General features: G+C 40.0%; 1 long non-coding RNA gene across 1 annotated transcript; it reads right to left on the bottom strand.

The window, feature by feature from the left end:
* Window positions 1-615: 615 nt before the first annotated feature.
* Window positions 616-13,483, bottom strand: LOC147580362 (uncharacterized). The gene is made up of 3 exons (XR_015251930.1): window positions 13,182-13,483; window positions 4,964-5,564; window positions 616-1,538 (listed from the first exon to the last, which is right to left on the bottom strand). It is a non-coding gene; the product is annotated as an uncharacterized LOC147580362 (long non-coding RNA).
* Between the last annotated feature and the right edge of the window lie 254 nt (window positions 13,484-13,737).

The raw sequence follows: 13,737 nt of genomic DNA, 5'->3' as shown, positions 1-13,737 counted from the left end.
AGGTAAACCCATTAGTGAAATTACTGGATTGTAGGGTAGTTGTACTTTTAATTTTTTAAGGAAACTCCATACTGTTTTCAATAGTGGCTGCACCAGTTTATACTCCCACTGACAGTCATTTGCAAGAGGGTTCATTTTTCTCCATATCCTCACCAACACTTGTTCTTTCTTGTGTTTTATTTTAGCCATTCTGACAGGTGTGAGGTGTTGCTGCGTTTTAGTTTTGATTTGTATTTTCCTGATCAGTGATGTTGAGCATATTTTTATATGTCTTTTGGCCATATGAATGTCTTCTTTTGGATAAATGCCTGTTAATGTGTTCTGTCCATTCTTTAATTGGATTATTGTTGTTGTTTAAATTGAGTTGTGTCAGTTATTTATGTATTTTGGATACTAACCCTTCATTGGATATGTCATTTGCAAATAACTTCTCCCATTATAAAGGTAATATTTCGTTTGTTGTTTGCTACCTTCACTCTGTAGAAACTTATTATTTTGATGAAGTACCAATAGTTTATTTTTGCCTTTATTTCCTTTGCCTAAGGGTATATATGTCGACCTCACTGGGCTGTGGACCTGGGGTGGCAAAGGAACTGAGAAAAAAAGAGGACAGTATAGCGAGGCACAGGGTGCCCTGAGCCAACAGCCCAAGGTACCAAGGTTTATTGTACATCTTCTTATATATGTTTTCAGGAAAAAAACCAGATCAGCAATGATTAACAACAGAAGCTTAGCAAAGCATGTCAACAATGTACATCTGATTCAGCTGTCTTACGTATGTTGTGTAGGAGAGCAGTCTTGCAGATACATATGTTCCGATAAGAATCTTTATGATAGAGGCAAAGACAAAGAAGGGAGTGAATGCACTGTGCTATATGCAGCTGACTTCCTTTAAGCAAAACATCCCTATTTGTGTACTAAAGAACAGACCACATTTCCCAAGAGCAATTCACTCAAGTCCTCTCAAGTTATTTTTAACTTTATGATCTCAAGTTTTCTCAGAGATCTTGGAACCTGAATGAATATGCGCCTGTGGTCATTGTGGTGTTCTGTTTCCCACAGTACCCCCTTCCCTTTCAAAGCCGCAGCTGTAGTAAGCATCTTATGATGAAAGCTCTGTGCATTCCTTCGCCTTCTAAGGGTGCAGTAGCCTTTGATGTAAGACCCTCTACAGGGTTTTCTTCACAGCCTCTAGTCAAATTTACAGGGAGCCAAACCCCTATACGTGTGCCAAGGTTCAAGTCACGACTGCCAGCATGGCTGAGAACAAGTGTTTAGGAGTTTTGCTGGATTTAGTTGTTTCCAGGACTCATTCTACACATTGTGTGAGATTCTTCAGTTGTCCCCATGTGGGAGGAGGGATTGGAGCCATCTTCTATTTTTGGGGTCTCTTCAGGGTCAGTGCCACCATCTCCTTCACCAGGGGTTGGGTCGTCAGGCAGGCCTTATAGTGGCTGAGAAGTCTCCTTCATTTTGCTGATGTCTAATCCTGGGCTGGACTTTCCAAAGAGGTATCCATATTTGTTGACGGGATCCATCTGGAAGTACACAAGCATAACCAGGGCCTCGGATAATAAGGTTCCTGAGCTGCCAGTGATTATCTTCATTTTTTAACCAGATAGTTTTTTTTTTCCTGTGGGAATCTGTTGGAGTGAAGTGTTTATCCGCACGTGTGTATGTCTCACCCTGCAATAAATTTAAAAAATTTAAGGTAAATAGTGCTTGGGCCATAATATCTTGGGGAGAGGGTCCCCCTTTCTTTTTAGTTAGAAGTTTGACTAATTGTATTCTAAGGGTTGCATGTGTGCATTCTACTATAGCCTATTCTTGAGGATTGTAAAAGATACCTGTGACATGTTGGATCTGCTAATCCAGTAGAAAGTCATGTAGACATCTGGTTACATAAGCAGGTCCATTATCAGTTTTAATGCTAGTGGGCAATCTCATAACCAAAAAAAAAAAAAAAAAGACAAGTAAATGAGAAATAACATGTCCTGTTTTCTTCCCCCAAGAGAGGGGGAAAGAAAATTCAGAAAAGGTATCAATAGTAACATGAATGTAAGAGAGGCTCCCAAAAGCTGGAAAATGTGTAACATTCATTTGCCAAATACAATTTGGAATAGTATCTCGAAGGTTAACTCCTGATGCACGCTCAGTTAAACCCAGAGGTCTACAAATGGGACAATGGGAAACTGTCTGGCAAGGTACATGGGAATCTTATAGTGTACATGAAGGCGATTAGCATGTTAAATGTGAGTGTTCCTCATGTGGAGTGAGAAAAATAGATGAGGTGAGTAAATCAGCAGATTGGTTTCCGAAAGCCAAAGGTCCAGGGAGATTTGAGTGAGAACAGATGTGAGTTATATATAGGGGATGCATCAGAGACTGAATCTCAAGCTGTAAGTCTTGAAGTAGAGGGTTAATGATAGCATGGGTAGTGGAGATAAGAGCAGTCTCCAAAGAGGGTCACCAGACCTACTATATCAGAAACCACATTAAGAGGTCCTGGGATAGATTGGAGGAGGTAGAAAATAGTGACTAATTCAACTTGCTGAGCAGATGTATAAGAGGTCTGTATAGATTTTGTAAAGACTCCTGCTCTGCCGGAAGAGGAGCCATCAATGAAATAGGTAGGTGCAGAAAGAATGGGAGAATCGCAAACAACAGGGTTGATGATCCAGGGGGTTCATTTCAAAAAGTCCCATAATTTTCCTGAGGGATAATGGCATCCAGTGTGTCCTGTATAATCAGCAAAGGCAAACTATAAAGATGGAGGAAAAAGGGAAAATGTCCTTAAAGGTAGCTGAGGCAAGTGGTAAAACAATTAAAGTTAGATCGAATCCCAGGATTTGGATAGCTCTTTTTTATCCTTGAATAACAAGTGAAGCTATAAGAGAAATATACAGGGTTACAGTGTGAGATGTCTTCATGTGAAGAGTCATCCATTCCAAGGGTCTATCTTCTTGTGCCAAAATTCCTGTAGGAGAGTGAGAGGTAGGGAAAATGAGGAGGAGTAAAGGCAGTGAAGCATCATATCTGTAAGCAAAAGAGGTTTTTAAGCATTCTTCAATGAACTGGAGTTCATTTTCTGCTTCTGGTGACAAGTGATGTGGACTGTCCAGAGCAGTATCACCTTGTAAGCATTAAATAAATTTTGTAATTGGTAAGTAGGAATGCCTAACAAAGGGTGTATCCAATTGATATCCCCAAGGAGTTTTTGAAAATCATTAAGTGTGTTAAGATTATCTTTGCGGATCTGCATACTTTGTGGCTTCACAGTGGTCCAGTCAACTATGGTACCTAAATAGGAGGCCGGGGTGGCAGTCTGAATTTTTTCCAGGGCAATAATAAGCCCAGCAGCAATGAGGTGAGATGAGGTTTCATTGTAAAGCACTTGTAATTCCTCTTCAGTTTGTGTGGCTATTAATATACCATCCATATAATGAATTATGTAAGCCTGAGGATATCACTGGTTGCAGAACCTGGCCAACGAAGTATTGACACATAGTAGGAGAATTAATCATACCTTGCTGGAGGACTGTCCAATGATATCATCTCATGGGCTCTTTATTATTTGGACTGGGAATGGAGAACACAAAATTTTCCTTATCATAAGGATGTATTGCAATAGTATAAAAACAATCCTTTAAATCAATAATTATTAGAGGCCATTGTTTTGGAATCACCATGGGCCGGGGCAAGCCTGATGACAAGGCACCTAAAGGTTCCATGATGGCGTTAACATTTCTGAGATCTGTGAAAAGGCTCCATTTTCCTGATTTTTTTCTTAATGACAAATACAGGAGAATTCCAGGGGGACTGGGAAGGCTCCATATGTCCTGCCAACAACTGTTCTTGAATTATTTGTTTTAAGACCTCAATTTTTCCGATGAAAGGGGCCATTGAGGGGTCCATAGAGGACAAGTTGTTTTCCATGTAATTTTAATGGGAGCAGGCTTATACTCCTCAATGGCCCCTAAGGGAAAGGATATCCTAGTCCTGCTCTGTGAAGTTGGCCCTGCGCAACAATTGCCTCTCTAATGCCTTGATGGTTTTTACCTAGGCTTTGTCCCTCCCTGTAACCCATTTTGGTCATGATATGTTTGGCAGAGCCACTGGGAGGGATAACCAATTCTGCTCCCCATTGTTGTAACAAGTCTCTCCCCCAGAGGTTGATGGGGTGTTTAAAATAAAAGGTTGAGGAGGGCACCAAGATGGCGGAAGAGTATGGAAGATTTTTTGGTGTCTTGCATCCATGAAATACAGCCAGACCAACATTAAACCATCCTGCACACCTAGAAAACTGATCTGAGGATTAACACAACAATCTGCACAACCTGAACCACAGAACTCAGCAGGTACATGGAGTGGAGAGGTGAACTTGGGGAGAGAGAAGCCATGGTGGACAGGGAGCTGCTTTTGTGGGCAGAGAGGACAGAGATGGGGTGGGGGGAGGAATATAGGAAAAGCACCACTCCGCAAAAGCAGCTGGAGAGAAAGTGGAAAATTGGAAACAGCTACAGGGACTAAACTAAAAAGGGAGAAAGGAGAAAGGAGAGGGTTAAAATTCCATTAAGACTGTAAACAAGGGGAGCACAGAGACTACAACTTTGCAGGTATCGAGCTGCTCTGGTGGGAAGGGCAAATCCCCAGGAGCAGAGTGGGGTCTGGGAGGTTCTTGGGCCACCTGGGGAAAAGTGGTTCCACTGTTGGAAGGACATTTGGTACAGACTGTTGAGGCCACCTGGTCCCAACAGACCCCAGAGAATGGCCACATTTTCTGGTGGTAGAACAAGGTCATTAAGGGTGAAGCTTGGTGCCAGATGTGTGTTGTGATTTTCCATAATCCCTGAAATGCTGCTGCTACACTATCTTGCGAACCTTTTCTGGGCCACGCTGGCACCCAGCCACAGTCTCTGGGCTTTGGCAGCAATATGGCAGCAGTATGGTCCTGCGAACTTACCTGGGTGCAGCTGGCATTTGGCCATTGCTTGGTGAAACCATCCGCAGAGGGTCAGAATGGGTCAAAGATGCAGTCCCTCAGAAGCAATGGGCTGGGGAAAACAGCCACATCTGAGACAAAACTCTGGAGAGAGGTACTACCTGGGGCTTGGTCACAGACAGTGAAAAAGCAGAGAGCAGACAAAAGCTGAAGACAAAGGGCAAGTGTGCAATTGCTGATCAGGGAGAACAGAGTTCTGATACTAGAGACTGGGTAGCTGGATGATGCCATTTTTCACCGCTGTCGTGCATGGTCATATACACCTACGAGTGCCACAACACTCCACCCCAATAGGCTAGCAGTGCCATCTAGTGGAGAACAGAGCCATTACACGAAGCCCCACCCAACTGGGCCAACCTTGCTTTTCAAGAACACAAGTCTCACCGCCTTAGTTTATGGACTATAAAGCACTTCATAGTCTGATTTCTAGGGTAAAATGAAGTAATTTCAGTCGTATTTCAATCTGTTAGCAGGTCCAACTATTCAATTTTCTTTCTTTCTTTCTTTCTTTCTTTCTTTCTTTCTTTCTTTTTTTCTCTCTTTTTCACTTATTTTCTTTTTCCTGAATACAGAAAGACAAAAATTCATTTTTATATTTAATTTTTATTAAAATATTTTTCTTTAATTTTTATCTACTATGTTCTTTACTTTTGTGTTTTTTTTTTCAAATTCCATTTTACTTCCATCATTTCATTTTAGTCTACTTCAGTATATTAATTTTTTTCAAATTCTTAAACAATTTCCTTTTTTTCCCCTTTTTTTCCTTTAATCTATCAAACCACTTTCAACACCCAGACCAAAACCCACCTAGGATATAGCATCATTTATTTGATTTGTGTGTATGTGTTTAAGTTTTTAATTTTAATATTTTTTTAATTTTAATTTTTTTCTAACTCATTGCTCTTCTCCCTTCAAAATGACAAAATGAAGGAATTCACCCCAAAAGAAAGAGCAGGAAGTAACAACAGCCAGGGACTTAACCAACACAGATAGAAGGAAGATGTCTGACACAGAATTAAGAATCACAATATAAGAATACTAGCTGGAGCTGAAAATCGATTAGAATCCCTTTATGCAGACATAAAAGTAGTAAGAACTAGTCAGGATGAAATTTAAAAAATGCTATAACTGAGCTGCAATCATGGATGGATGCCGCAGCGGCATGGATGGATGAGGCAGAACAGAGAATCAGTGATATAGAGGACAAACTTCTGGAGAATGATGAAGCAGAAAAAAAAGGAGATTAAGGCAAAAGAGCACAATTTAAGAATTAGAGAAATCAGTGACTCATTAAACAGGAACAACATCAGAATCATAGGGATCCCAGAAGAGGAAGAGAGAGAGATAGGGATAGAAGGGTTATGTGAGCAAATCATAGTGGAAAACTTTCCTAACCTGGGGAAAGACACAGGCATCAAAATCCAGGAAGCACAGAGGACTCCCAGTAGATTCAGCAAAAACCAACCATCAACAAGGCAAATTCACAAAATACTCAGCCAAGGAGAGAATCATGAAAGCAGCAAGGGAAAAAAAAAGTCCTTAACCTACAAGGGAAGACACATCACATTTGCAACAGACCTATCCACAGAAACTTGGCAGACCAGAAAAGAGTGGCAGGATATATTAAATGTGCTCAATCAGAAAAATATGCAGCCAAGAATTCTTTATCCAGCAAGGCTGTCATTCAAAATAGAAGGAGAGATAAAAGGTTTCCCAGACAAACAAACACTAAAGGAGTTTGTGACCACTAAACCAGCCCTGCAAGAAATTTTAAGGAAGACTCTGAGGGGAGAAAAGATTAAAATAAATAAATAAATAAATAAATAAATAAATAAATACATAAATAAATGCCAAAAGCAACAAAGATTAGAAAGGACCAGAGAACACCACCAAAAACACCAACACTACAAGCAACATAATGGCACTAAATTCATATCTTTCAGTACTCACTCTAAACGTCAATGGACTCAATCCTCCAATCAAAAGACACAGCATAACAGAATGGATAAGAAAACAAGATCCATCTATATATTGCTTACAAGAGACCCACTTTAGACCTAAAGACACCTTCAGATTGAACATAAGGGGATAGAGAAGCATCTATCATGCTAATCGTCAACAAAAGAAAGCTGGAGTAGCCATACTTATATCAGACGATCTAGACTTTAAAATAAAGACTGTATCAAGAGATGCAGAAGGGCATTATATCATAATCAAGGGGTCTATCCACAGAGAAGACCTAACAATTTTAAACATTTATGTGCCAAACGTGGAAATGCCCAAATATATACATCAATTAATCACAAACATAAAGAAACTCATCAATAGTAATACCATAATAGTAGGATACTTCAACACCACACTGACAGCAATGTACAGATCATCTAATCAAAAAATCAACAAGGAAACTATGGCTTTGACCACACTGGACCAGATGGACTTAACAGATATATTCAGAACATTTCATCCTAAAGCAGTAGAATATGCATTCTTCTCCAGTGCACATGGAATGTTCTCCAGAATAGAACACATACTGGGACACAAATTAGCCTTCAACAAGTACAAAAACATTGATATCATACTGTGCATATTTTCAGGCCACACTGTTATGAAACTCGAAATCAACTGCAAGAAGAAATTTGGAAAGATAACAATTACTTGGAAACTGAAGAACATCCTACTAAAGAATTAATGGGCTAACCAAGAAGTTAAAGAGGAAATTAAAAAGTGGATGGAAGCCAATGAAAATGGTAACACCACAACCGAAAACTTCTGGGGTGCAGCAAAGGTGGTGATAAGAGGAAAGTATATAGCAATCCAGGCCTTCCTAAAGAATGAAGAAAGATCTCAAATACACAACCTAACCTTATACCTTAAAGAGCTGGAAAAAGAACAGCAAATGAAACCCAAAAACCAGCAGAAGGCATGAAAGAATAAAAATTAGAGCAGAAATTAATGCTATTGAAGCCAAAAAACACAGTAGAACAGATCAAAGAAACCAGAAGCTGGTTCTTTGAAAGAATTAACAAAATTGATACACTGCTAGCCAGGTTGATCAAAAAGCAAAAGAAAAGTACCCAAATAAATAAAATCAAGAATGAAAGAGGAGAGATCACAACCAACACAGCAGAAATAAAAACAATAATAAGAGAATATTATGAGCAATTATATGTCAATAAAATGGGCAATCTGGAAGAAATGGACAAATTCCTAGAAACATTTACACTACCAAAACTGAAACAGGAAGAAATAGAAAATTTGAACAGACCCATAGCCAGTAAGGAAATGGAATTAGTAATCAAAAATCTCCCCAAAAAACAAAAGTCCAGGGCCAGATGGCTTTCCAGGGGAATTCTACCAAACATTTAAGGAAGAGTTAACACCTATTCTCTTGAAGCTGTACCAAAAATAGAAATGGAAGGAAAACTTCCAAACTCTTTCTATGAAGCCAGTGTTACCTTGATTCCAAAACCAGACAGAGACCCCACTAGAAAGAACTATAGACCAATTTCCCTGATGAACATGGATGCAAAAATCCTCAGCAAGATATTAGCCAACCGGCTCCAACAATACTTAAAAAAAAATTATTCACCACGACCAAGTGGGATTTATACCTGGGATGCAGGGCTGGTTCAATATCCACAAAACAATTAATGTGATTCATCACATCAATAAAAGAAAGGACAAGAACCATATGATCCTCTCAATAGATGCAGAGAAAGCATTTGACAAAACACAGCATCCTTTCCTGATAAAAACCATCAAGAAAGTAGGGACAGAAGAGCATACCTTGAGATATAAAAGCCATATATGAATGACCCATCACTAATATCATCCTCAATGGGAAAAAACAGAGCTTTCCCCCTAAGGTCAGGAACAAGACAGGGATGTCCACTCTTGCCACTAGCCACTGTTATTCAACACAGTATTGGAAGTCTTAGCCTCTGCAATCAGACAACACAAAGAAATAAAAAACATCCAAATTGGCCAGGAGGAGGTCAAACATTCACTCTTTGCAGATGACATGATACTCTATATGGAAACCCAAAAGATTCCACCAAAAAGCTGCTAGAACTCATTCACAAATTCAGCAAAGTTGCAGAATATAAAATCAATGCACAGAAATTGGTTTCATTCCTATACACCAACAATGAAGCAACAGAAAGAGAAATCAAGGAATAGATCCCATTTACAATTGCACCAAAACCCATAAAATACCTAGAAATAAATTTACCAAAGAATTTAAAAAAATTTATACACTGAAAACTATAGAAAACTTATGAAATAAGTTGAAGAAGACACAAAAAATGGGAAAAGATTCCATGATCCTGGATAGGAAGAACAAATATTGTCAAAACGTCAATACTACTCAAACCAATCTACACATTCAATGGGATCCCTATCAAAGTAACACCAGCATTCTTCACAGAGTTAGAACAAATAATCCTAAAATTTGTATGGAACCAGAAAAGACCCTGAATAACCAAAGCAATCCCAAAAAAGAAAACCAAAGCCGGAGACATCACAATCCCAGACTTCCAGCTATACTACAAAGCTGTAATCATCAAGACAGTATGGTACTGGCACAAGAACAGACACTCGGAACAATGGAACAGAATAGAGAACCCAGAAATGGACCCACAAATGTATGCCCAACTAATCTTTGACAAAGCAGGAAAGAATATCCAATGGAATTAAGACAGTCTCTTCAGCAAATGGTGCTGGGAAAACTGGACAGAGACATGCAGAAGAATTAACTTGGACCACTTTATTAAGCCATACACAAAAATAAACTCAAAATGGATGAAAAACCTAAATGTAAGACAGGAAGCTATCAAAATCCTCGAGGAGAAAGCAGGCAAAAACTTCTTTGATCTTGACCACGGCAACTTAGTCAACATGTCTCCAGGGGCAAGGGAAACTAAAACAAAAATGAGCTACTTTGACCTTATCAAAATAAAAAGCTTCTACACAGTGAAGGAAACAATCAGCCAAACTAAAAGAAAACTGACAGAATGGGAGAAGATATGTGCAAATGACATATCAGATAAAGGGTTAGTATCCAAATTCTGTAAAGAACTTATCAAACTCCATACCCAAAAAACAAAGAATCCAGTGAAGAAATGGGCAAAAGTCACAAATAGACATTTCTCCAAAGAAGACATCCAGATGGCCAAACGACTCATGAAAAAAATGCTCAACATCACTCATCATCAGGGAAATACAAATCAAAACCACAATGAGATAACACCTGACACCTGTCAGAATGGCTAACATGAACAACACAGGCAACAACAAATGTTGGCTAGGATGCAGAGAAAGAGGATCTCTTTTGCATTGTTGGTGGGAATGCAAGCTGGTGCAGCCACTCTAGAAAACAGTATGGAGGTTCCTCAAAAAACTAAAAATACCCAGCAATTGCACTACTAGGTATTTATCCAAGGGATACAGATACGCTGTTTCGAAGGGACACATGCACCCCAATGTTTATAGCAGCACTATCCACAATAGCCAAAGTATGGAAAGAGCCCAAATGTCCATTGAGGGATGAATGGATAAAGAAGATGTGGTATGTATATACAATGGGGTATTACTCATTAATCAAAAACAATGAATTTTTTCCATTTGCAACTATGTGGATGGAACTGGAGGGTATTATGCTAAGTGAAATTAGTCAGTCAGAGAAAGACAAAATCATATGACCTCACTCATATGAAAACTTTAAGAGACAAAACAGGTGAGCATAAGGGAAGGGAAACAAAAGTAATATAAAAACAGGTTGGGGGACAAAACATAAGAGACTCATAAATATGGAGAACAAACAGAGGGTTAGTGGAGCAGGTGTGGGAGGGGGGATGGGCTAAATGGGTAAGGGGCACTAAGGAATCTACTCCTGAAATCATTGTTGAACTATATGCTAATTTGGATGTAAATTAAAAAAAATAAATAAGAAAATAAAATAAAATAAAATAAAATAAAATAAAATAAAATAAAAATAAATTGTTGAATAACACCTTCCAATTTAAGGAGAGACTACTTTGACGGATCTCTTCTGTTGTTACAAAGCCTATTCCTTTTACAGAACTAGTGGTAGCCTGTGTAGGCTAGGATGGAGGCCAGTATCAAGAGGAGATTACCAAAATATCAGCTCCAGAGTCTACTAACCTAGAGAATGATTTGCCTTGAATTTTAAGAGTCATGGAGAGGCGGTCAATCTCAGTTAATAATGAGGCCCATTTCACCATGAGGGGTCAAGTCTCCCAAACCCACCTTTCCTGATTTCTTGTGAAGCTCCAACTGGAACAGAAAGGAACAAAAACTGGGCAATTCTATCACCGCTCTTAAAGGTCCAAGGCACACGGGTTTGAACAACAACCATTATTTCTCCTTCATAATCGGAATAAATTATTCCTGTTAACATTTGAATTCCCTCAAGATTTAAGCTTGATCTACCCAAGATGAGTACTACCGTCCCTTGCGGGAGTGGATCATAGTTACTGGTAGGGATTTTTTGTGGCCCAAGGCCAGGATGTAAATTTACAGTAAGTGGAGTGGTCAAATCTACAGCGGCACTTCCCCAAGTGGCGTGGACTGACTGATAACATGGAGGGTTTGTGTGGGCTGCAGGAAGCTGATCCCCCTTTGTTGTTCAGGGTGGGGAGCGGGGAGTGGCGTATCCCATTTCCCGACTGAGGGGACAGTGGGTTACCTTGTTTATCAAATTTAGATTTATATTCTTTAGCTCAATGTTTGCCCTTGCCACAACAAGGACAGAGGCTAGGGGCAGAAGCAGTAGGAGTAATCATTTTCTGTGGTGGAAACTTGTGGCATTCCTTTCTTACATGACCTAATTTCCCACAGTTATAGCCTTTACTTTCTTTCTGTTTTTGCAAAGCCATCAGTTGTAATGAAGTAATTGGAGCTTGATGGGCAAGCATGCCAATGTTCCTACAAAGCCAGAGATAATCAAGTAAATTTAGGGATTCGCTATGTGGTCTGATAGCAGCTTGACAATCTTCATTAGCATTTTCAAAGGCAAGTTGTTTCCGTAAATTCTCTCTAGCAGTCTTACTGCCAACCTGTCGTTCAATAGCCTGCTTAAGCCTAGAAATAAAGTCAGTGTAAGGCTCTGTGAGTCCCTGTATAATTTTTATATAGCTTTGTCCTACTTCTCCTGAAGGGGTTAATTTTTCCCAAGCCGCTAAAGAGATTTTAGAAATTTGAGCAGTAGCGCCTGGTGGTGTATTCACCAACTGTTCTCATACACCTGAGAAAATACCAGTTCCCATGAGTATTTCAAAAGAAATATGTTGCATAGGGGGATTGGCTCTATTAGCTGGAGATTTCAAGTATGCTGCATCTGTCAGCCACATTTTCCATTGTAAAAGATCTTGGGGTTTAAGACATGCTCATGGCACCACATACCAATCATAAGGTATCCATTCTCCTGAAGCCACCCATGCCTTCAGAATTTCTATCGTATAGGGAAGCAGTAGGTCCGTACAAATGGCATGCCTTTTTTAACTATCTTAAAGTATTTAAGTCTAAGCCTTCATTGTCTGGCCCAGCGGCTTGAGTTGTTTATAGGGAAAACCATAAACAAGTCACTCCCTCCTTGAAACCAGAGTTCCCTCTCCAGGGAAGAAATAGGGAGTCATGAATGCCTAGATGAAGATAGCTCCGATATTCAGGGAGGGGGATAATCCTCCTCTGACCCATTTTGTGGTGGCGGAGCCATGGATAAAGGTCAGGATTGAGCCGCCACAAAAATTCTTTTACTTTCGGTTTTAAACTTTTGTCAGGTTTCATCATCTAACTCGTAAGTATAGAGACAGGCAGCCGTTTCTTTACCAATCTCAGCAGCAGAGGTTTATCCCCAGTCTCCATAGTATTGATAACAACTCTTATTAGAGCCCGTATAGGCCAGAAGTCAAGGGAGATAGTCTCCGCTTGACGCATGGCTTTCATAACATTCTTAACCCAAATCCACGTGACTTTATGCAAAGAATCCTCTTCGGAGAACCAAGGATTGTATTTTATCAGTTCCTAAACATTTTTCAATGCTATGCTTAGTGACTTTTGCTCCATATTCTTTTAGAAAATTATATATTAGAGCAGCAAAACTGGAAAATTTTGGCTGTGATTGCACCATTACCCTGTAAACAAGTTTCCTACTTACTGCCTTCTGTAGAGTTCCAAACGCTTGCCTATCACTCCTCAGAGGGGGCTTCAGGTCCCTGTTCGGCACCACTTTTCCACCTCAATGGGCCGGGAACCCGGGGCGGCGAAGGAACTGAGAAAAAGAGAGGACAGAATAGCGAGGCACAGGGGACCCCGAGCCAACAGCCTGAGGTACCGAGGTTTATTGTACATCTTCTTATATACGTTTTCAGGAAAACACAGATCAGCAATGATTAATAACAGAAACTTAGCAAAGCATGTCCACAATGTACATCTGATTCAGCTATCTTACGTATGTTGTGTAGGAGAGCAGTCTTGCAGACACATATGTTTTTTTTTAACGTTTATTTTTTAATTTTTGAGACAGAGAGAGACAGAGCATGAACGGGGAAGGGGCAGAGAGAGAGGGAGACACAGAATCGGAAGCAGGCTCCAGGCTCTGAGCCATCAGCCCAGAGCCCGACGTGGGGCTCGAACTCACGGACTGCGAGATCGTGACCTGAGCTGAAGTCAGACGCTCAACCGACTGAGACACCCAGGCGCCCCGAAACACA

Source organism: Puma concolor, chromosome B3 (assembly GCF_028749965.1).
Source record: "Puma concolor isolate L17-30 chromosome B3, mPumCon1.1.hap2, whole genome shotgun sequence".
In the NCBI taxonomy this organism is placed as follows: Eukaryota; Metazoa; Chordata; class Mammalia; order Carnivora; family Felidae; genus Puma; species Puma concolor.
This window is presented reverse-complemented; position numbering and strand designations above follow the sequence as displayed.